This window comes from Sorex fumeus, unplaced genomic scaffold (assembly GCF_029834395.1).
Source record: "Sorex fumeus unplaced genomic scaffold, SorFum_2.1 ptg000098l, whole genome shotgun sequence".
In the NCBI taxonomy this organism is placed as follows: domain Eukaryota; kingdom Metazoa; phylum Chordata; class Mammalia; order Eulipotyphla; family Soricidae; genus Sorex; species Sorex fumeus.
In genome coordinates this window covers 50,088,207-50,096,540 of record NW_026606155.1, presented here as the reverse complement: position 1 = coordinate 50,096,540, position 8,334 = coordinate 50,088,207, and positions in this window count along the sequence as shown.

The following is an 8,334-nucleotide window of genomic DNA, read 5'->3' as shown; positions in this document are numbered from 1 at the left end:
AGGAAAGCAGTTCCCTTTCTATTGCACTATTGCTCCAACCTCCTCATATTCAAATTTTACAGCAGTCTGTATTTTATATAGAACTTTCTAAAGAAATGGTAAAAGTAGAATAATTGGAAAACATTTGGTCACCCAGTGATTAGCTACCATTTTGTTTAAAAATGGTTTTAGAGTCATGTTTGGAAACCTTTTTTGACATGCCTTAATTGGGCATAATTTCTGCACAGTTTATTCATCTCTGAGGAAAATGTTTTTTTATTTTTTAAGTTGGAAAGGAATATCACTCCCGGTTTTCTTTTCCCTCCTGCATCTTTTCCATAGCTTGTGACTAACAGAAATGAAGTTGTATGGTAGATTCCTTACCTGGCTCACCAATGAGAAATTATTTGCATTTATCACAATGAAAGGTATCAAAAAGTACAGCGGACTCACAACATTTTGTAAGAGTGTCACACTTCTATCTCTTTGTTAAAGGTATTAAGAATCATGCAGTGGAATATATGCTCTTTATGGTGCAAAGGGATTTTATTTTGGCTTTGGTTTTACAAGTTGTGTGGTGTGTGTGTGTGTGTGTGTGTGTGTGTTTGTGTGTTTGGTCTCTGAACATCTGCAACTCCCTCAGGATTGTGCTGCAAACTAAAAATAAAACAAGTGTGGCTTGTGATTCACCTCGTTTTTACTGAGTCAGGGCTGTAGATTCTAGGGAAGATTCAATGACATAAGAGTGTTGTAAAAATAGAAGTAAAATTGCTGAATCCAAAATGAATTTTGAAGATGATCATAGTAACTTGTGCATGCCAAAAATCAAGCTTAATATCTGAAAACTCTGACTTCTCCCAGTTTTTACATGAAGAAATCATTTTAATGCTGTATTGTTATAGCCCTCATGAATACCTGAAACCTAGAGGGATTTTTTATGAGCTGCTTCGTACAGGTATTAGTATGATATAATATGTGTTATAGTTTATGTTTAAAAGAAACCAACAGATCATATCTCTCCTAATCAGTCTCATTCAAGGCACAGTTTAAATAAATTCTGAGCACAATTCAACTACCATTCTGAATAGAAAGAATTAAAAGCCTAGCTGATATAGCTTATGACTATATAGCTACAATAAAATCTTCTGGTAGTTTTCTACCATAACACTAAAATATCATCAGTAGAAATTATTTTCTATTGACCTTGTAGGATTTACTTTTTTAAAAAACAGTTTAACACTAAGATACAAACACACTTTTAAGGAATAATACATTAAAATGCAGAATCTGGAATTTTAACTGGCTTAAAGAATGCTCATATTGTAAGGTCTATCTCTGATAACATGATTTTTGAAATGCTAACTTTAGCATTTAAAATTATTTTTTGAAAATAATATACTTTCTAAACTGGTAAACTGGTAAATGATGCTGGGAGACTTCATGATAAACTGGTAAGTGATGCTGGGAGACTTCATGACAATACTAATGATAGAATTAAATTCCTTTTAGCTATAACAGGAGATTGAAGTTCAAGTTTAAGAAAACAAAATTCTTAGTTCAGAGATTTAGTACAGGGGCAGGGCATTTGCTTTGAATGTAGCTGACTTGGGTTTTATGCTTGACACCACGGATGGTTCTCAAATTCTGTGAGGGGTGATCATTGAGCAAAGCAGATGTGACCCCAAAACCAGAAAAAAACTCTTAACATTATATGTAAAGTGGCACATATAGGTTAAAATTTTTTAAGTCTTTGTATAATATAATATATTTGAAAACATGTTAGGAATATTGTTAACAGAAAACTTAAAATGAGTGAATTGGATAGCATGATAACCAAAAACATTTAGTAAAACAATCACTGGTTCCATTACAGGGAAACAACTTCTTTCCATATTTAACAGATTGGCAGATTTTGATTAGTTTTGGTGTTGTATTTGAAAATGATCAACTAGTATATATTCAACAATGAATTGAGGCTGTAGTTTTATTTTGTAGAAGGTATAATTGGGAGAAAGAAAAAATTTACAGAAAAGAGGAGAGAAACTTCGATAGGCATTTTCAATCTTAAGATAGCTGAAAGATTCATGAAGATGGGTTTATTCTAGGAAATCTAAGATACAGACCTAGAAACTCTAGAGAATATTAGAGAGAAAGGACTGGTAAAAAAAGAGTTATATGAAAATGGAGGTGTTGTGTTAGGAGAAAATTCATCCTCACTGAAAGTTAAAAGTAATAATTAAAGAGACTATTAACTAATGTCAGGGATCTTGTGAAGGTGTTCTATATTTAATTCTTTCTGATTTTGTGAAAGGATGTTTTAAAGTAGATTCAGTTTGATTTTGGGACCAAAAAAATAGGTGCTTGCAGACAAAAAAAAAATAGTGCCAGGATGGAGAAACAATCTGAAAAGATCTAGAATGAAGTCAAACGTTTACTTTTGTAATTGTTGTCAAAAGTCAATCTGGTGATAGAGTAGGTGAGGTAAAGATGAGGGGATGATGCAAGGTGGTGGGTAATGTCTTCTATTCATTCATGCAATCAAGCAAATGATCTCATGGAATCTTATGCCATTGGAGCTCATATTCTAGTAAAAGAGACATATGCATAGACAAATAATCTATAACACAACATGGTAAGTGCTTTGGAAATAGATAGCTATTATTACTTAGGGATCAACAGTTGGAAAAGACTAATGAGCAAATTTTAAAATGTGCCAGTTTAAATTTGCAATGAGAAAACCACATTGGTTTATTGTTAACTGAAGCATATACTCAAGCAAGTTTCATATTGAGTCAACCTACAGGAATTTTATAGTGAGAGAAACTTCCCTTAACCATAATTCATGCACAATGTCTAGAGTTTTCTGAGCACAGAGTCAGAGGTAAGTCCTGGGCATAGCCAGTGTGTCCGCTGTCAGTCCCTCACCTTCACAAACCCCCCCAAGCAGCTGAGATTTTCTTTGCCTGAAAACCCAGTGTGAAGTTATTGTGTATTAAGACAGCTAGAAAAGCCTTAGCTATTTTGAAGTCCAATGTGCTATCCATCGCGCCACGGAGCCACCTAGCCTTAGTTATTAAAAAAAAACCTAAATAATAGATATATATTGTCTCATGATGGAGACGTTAGTGGGCCCGCTCAAGCAAATAGATGAATAATGGGAAGACCGTGACCGTGACCGTGACTGTGCCAAATAATGATAATAGTAATGGAAGCAATATTAAATAGTATCTGGAACATGTAAAGTAAATTATTAAGTTTATTGACAGTATAAGAATGATTACTTTTTGGGTAACGTGAAATGAAATAGAAGGAATAGAATTTTTAAAATTTTATTTTTTAGTTTTTATAAAGTCAATACAATAATTTATTGCACTCATTATTACAACACCAATCCCACCACCATTACACCTTCCCACCACCATTTTTTCAAATTTTCCCACCACTACTACCACAAAAGCAGGTCCTAAATAATTTATTTTGCATTGCTTGTTATGAGTAATCTGTTGAAAATGATTTAAAAAAATTCCTTAGAAAAGTGTATGAAAATTATTGCATCTCACCCTGGAGCCATTAAGCCCTTGTATAAGAGATTACTAACATGTTGTAATATTACTAACAGGTTGAGCCTTGCATGCTAATATATATATATATATATATATATATATATAGTTTCCTGTGATGTATTTGATATGCCAAACACAGTAACAAGTCTCACAATGTTACTGGGCCCGCTCGAGTAAATCAATGAACAACGGGAGGACAGTGACAGTGACAGTTTATTGAGATTGGTTGCCTTCTGCTTTACACCTCATCAAATGTAGTGTGCTACTTTTGGTACATTAGTGGTGTAGAGTATGAGATGTTGTGTGGTAGCAAATACAGCTGAGCACTAGGAATGACATTTTTTAAGCTCTCAAAAGATACTACTCATGAGGCACCAAAGAAAATATGTTAATGGGTATTAATGCCATGTGAAAGAATGATTAGATTTATATAGTTGTAACTCTAAAATATTAACCAGAACAAATAAGAAAAATCAAAGAGAGGGTAATTTTTCCTCAACTACATCAGTCTGATGATTGCTGTGGATTGCCTTTTGATCTAGTAAACTCCCTGTGTCTAATGGTAGTATGACCTAACTCCTTGTATCTAATTCTTTGTCATGTAATTTAACAGCATCTCCCACTGTGGAAAGTTTGCTATGCCCTGACCTTTAACTTAGCTGAATTATGCTATTCGTTTGGCCAGTGGGATGCTGGCAGACATGACCCAAGCAGAGGATTGAGGTTGGCTCATACAGTGAGATTTGTTTTCTTCTACCTCTATGTCAGCCCTTAAAAACAAGATGGGCTAGGCCATTGGAGAATAAGGGACACAGAAACAATATAAAGCATTCCTAAATTGCATGCAGTATAGTTGACCTCCAGACTTCTAGGTACACCTAATTCCAGAATTATTTAGAAAATTCCAGCCTAAATTGTTGGCTCATTTATTCATTATAAGCTAAATTAATATATTTTAATAATATAATTATTAAAGTTGCTTTGATATTAGGTGCTTTCTTCTGCATTACTATTGTGCCCATATAGTATTTAACATATAGTTGACAGGTGATTGACGTATCTCTACTGCTGAAGGGAATGGATGTGTATGAGTTTAAGGATTAGAGAGATGGCACAGTGGATAAGGAACTTGAATTATACTACCAGCACAGTTTGATACCAAGCATCCAAAATGGTCCCTTGAGACCCGGCATAAATGATCCCTGATCATAGAGTCATAATGAAGCTCTGAGTGGTGTGATGTGCCCAAAAAGCCAAAAGAAAAAAGAGTACTCAGTATTAAAGAGGTTAAAAAATATACTTGATAACCTTTCAGTATCTGTATTGAAAACCATAAGGTCCAAAAGGAAAGAGAGAGAGAGAGAGAGAGAGAGAGAGAGAGAGAAAAGAAAAGTGTCTGCCATAGAGTGAGCGGAAAGAGCGAAATAGGACATGGTGGTGGGGAATGTATACTGGTGAAGAAAGGATGGATATTGGAACATTATATGATGTTCCAGTCAGGAACAACTTTGTAACTGTGTATCTCATTGTGATTCAATTTAAAAAAAGATGGATTCTGGTGAAGGGAAGGGTGTTGGAAATCCAATCATGAACTACTTTGTGACAATCACAGTGTGTATGTCACTGTAATTCAATTAAAAATAAATAAATGGAAAAAATAAAAAAATTAAAGATAGATTAATTAAAAATGATATTTGGGCGAACACTTAGATAAATTCCAAGGATGATTCCCTCCCCAAGGACTTATGATGTATTATTAACAGAATCATTAATATTTAATAAACAGTTGCTATCTGCTAGACATTATTTTAAGGGGCTTAAACACTTATGAAGTATTTATACTCATTATTTCTATTATACTGTTAAGTAAACAAGCCTAAATCACATACCTATTTATTGGTGAATTTAGAACAGAATCTAATCTAATTCCAGAAATCACACTTTTTTTTTCATACTGTGATTGGGGGCTGGAGCGATAGCACAGCGGGTAGGGCGTTCGCCTTACAAGCGGCCAACATGGCCGACCCGAGTTCGATTCCTCCGCCCCTCTCGGAGAGCCCGGCAAGCTACCGAGAGTATTCGATATGCCAGACACAGTAACAACAAAGTCTCCAATGGAGACGTTACTGGGCCCGCTCGAGCAAATCGACGATCAACGGGAGGGCCTTTACCTTTACCTTTACTGTGATTATACTGACCTTTGAAAAATGTTTAATACTCCTAAAGCCCATTGGAAAGTGAGTAGTTTTAGCTCCATCTATTTAGTTATGTTTTATATTAAGATGTGGTGATTTACAAAGCTATTCATAATAGAATTGTTTCAGGCATACAGTGTCGCAATATCAATTCCACCAACAGTGTCCCCAGGGTCTCTCCCATCCCCTAGCCTGCCCCCTTGGCAGGCTATGACAAATTTATTCATATGCTTGCTCCAACAAAACTTAAAAGAAATGACAAATAGAATCATCAGAAGATAAATCAATTTGTAACGATTTATTTCTATAAGATCTTAACCGGGCTGGAGCGATAGCACAGCGGGTAGGGCGTTTGCCTTGCACGCAGCTGACCAGGCCCACCTCAATTCAGTTCCTCTGCCTTCAATTCCTCTGCCCCTCTCAGAGAGCCTGAAAGCTACTGAGAGTATCTTGCCCGCACAGCAAAGCCTGGCAAGCTATTTGGTATTTGTATTTTGTATTTGGTATTCGATATGCCAAATATTTGTATTTGGTATTCGATATGCCAAATTTTTTGTATTTTTGATATTTTGTATTTTGATATTTGTATTTGGTATTCGATATGCCAAATACAGTAACAACAAGTCTCACAATGGAGTCGCTCAAGCAAATCAATGCACAATGGGAGGACAGTGACAGTGATAATCTTTTTTTTTATGCTGTTTTATTTATTTATTTATTTATTTGTGAAATACCATGAGATACAGTTGTAGACTTGCAAACTTTCATGCTTGGGTTTCAGTTATATAGTGATTGAGTACCCATCTCTCCACCAGTGCTCATTCCTCACCACCAGTGATCCCAGTAGTCCTCCCATCCCCCACCCCATCCCGCCTCTGTGGCAGGGCATTCCCTTTTGCTCTCTCTTTCCTGTAGGGTGTTGTGGTTTGTAATAGAGGTATTGAGTGGCCATCGTGTTTGGTCTATAGTCTACTTTCAGCATGCATCTCGCATCCCGAGCAAATCCTCCAAACATCCTTTACTTGGTGTTCCCTTCTATATCTGAGCTTCCTTTTACCCCAGCATGTGGTGCTGGCTTCCAAGCTGTGGAGGTGACTTCCTGGTACTTATCTCAACTATTCTTGGGTGTTCATCTCCCATTCTGTTACATTATATTCCCCAGATGAGTGCAATCTTTCTGTCCCTCTCTTTCTGGCTCATTTCACTTAGAAAGATGAAATCATGAAATTTACAGACAGTGATGATCTATCGTTGTGAATAAGGAAATACAAATCATTTAATACAATATTAGTATCTGCCTATTCTCATTTATATAACTAAGTTTTCAACACTGGCATATAAAGCATACTGCATTAAAATTTGAACCTTACTGCAGTAATCATCATATCTTTCCTGTCATAAATGAGACTTTTTCTTTTTTTTTTCTTCACCGCACCCTTGCCAGGCATAAAACAATTTATTTCATATTATTTGGTCAAAAATTCTTCAAAGAATGGCAAACAGAATTATTAGAAAGTAAATCAATAAGATTCCATTTATGATGATTAATTGGTATATTAATCATTAATCATTAATCTAGTAGAGGACAACCCTATAGACATTAAAAAAGGCCCTCCCGTTGATCGTCGATTTGCTCGAGCGGGCCCAGTAACGTCTCCATTGGAGACTTTGTTGTTACTGTGTCTGGCATATCAAATACTCTCGGTAGCTTGCCGGGCTCTCCAAGAGGGGCGGAGGAATCGAACTCGGGTCGGCCATGTTGGCCGCTTGTAAGGCGAACGCCCTACCCGCTGTGCTATCGCTCCAGCCCTATAGACATTAGTATCATATTTAATACCACATAATGGAAATTTTCTCCTGTCCTTTAAAGAAACTCTTTTAATGTTTGCAAAACTGGTTTCAAGGCTATGAACTCCCTGAGTTTTTGCCTGATCATGAAGCTCTGTGTAGTTCCTTAAAATATGAATGATAATGTAGCTGGATAGAGTATTTGGTGAGGTGCTCAGTTCGTTGACTTTTTGTGCTGTATTCTTCCAGATTCTTCTGCTCACCTGCTCATAGAGTCTCATTTGATAGATCTGTTGTATATCTTTGATATTACTACTCTACATATTCTGCCTCCATTTCTGGATTTGGTCATTTTGAGTATAATCTGACTTAGAGTTTTTCTAATTGCGTTTATTTCCACTGGGGTCCTTCGGGCTCTTAGATCTTGGTGCCTGTAATTCTCAACTGAGTAATTTTTATCAGTGATTTATTTTACTGTTTTTCCTAACATTTGCCTTCCTGTTCTTTAGGAACTCCAATGGTTCTTATATTATTTCTCTTGAACTCATCCATATAGTATGCTATTCATTTTTTTTCAGACTATTTCCACTTTTTTCTGTTTTCTAGTGGCTTCCTCCTTCTCATCTTGGAGCTCCTCAATCTTTTGCTCAGCTTCTGTTATTCTGTGATTCAGAGCTTCTCTTGCCTTTGTTTCTATCACTTACCAGTTTCTTCATTTCTGACTGTAATAGCTTTTTCATTTCAACTCTCATACTTTCTTGTGCTTTGCTGATTAATTGTGCCATTGTTTCTTTGAATTCATTGAACAT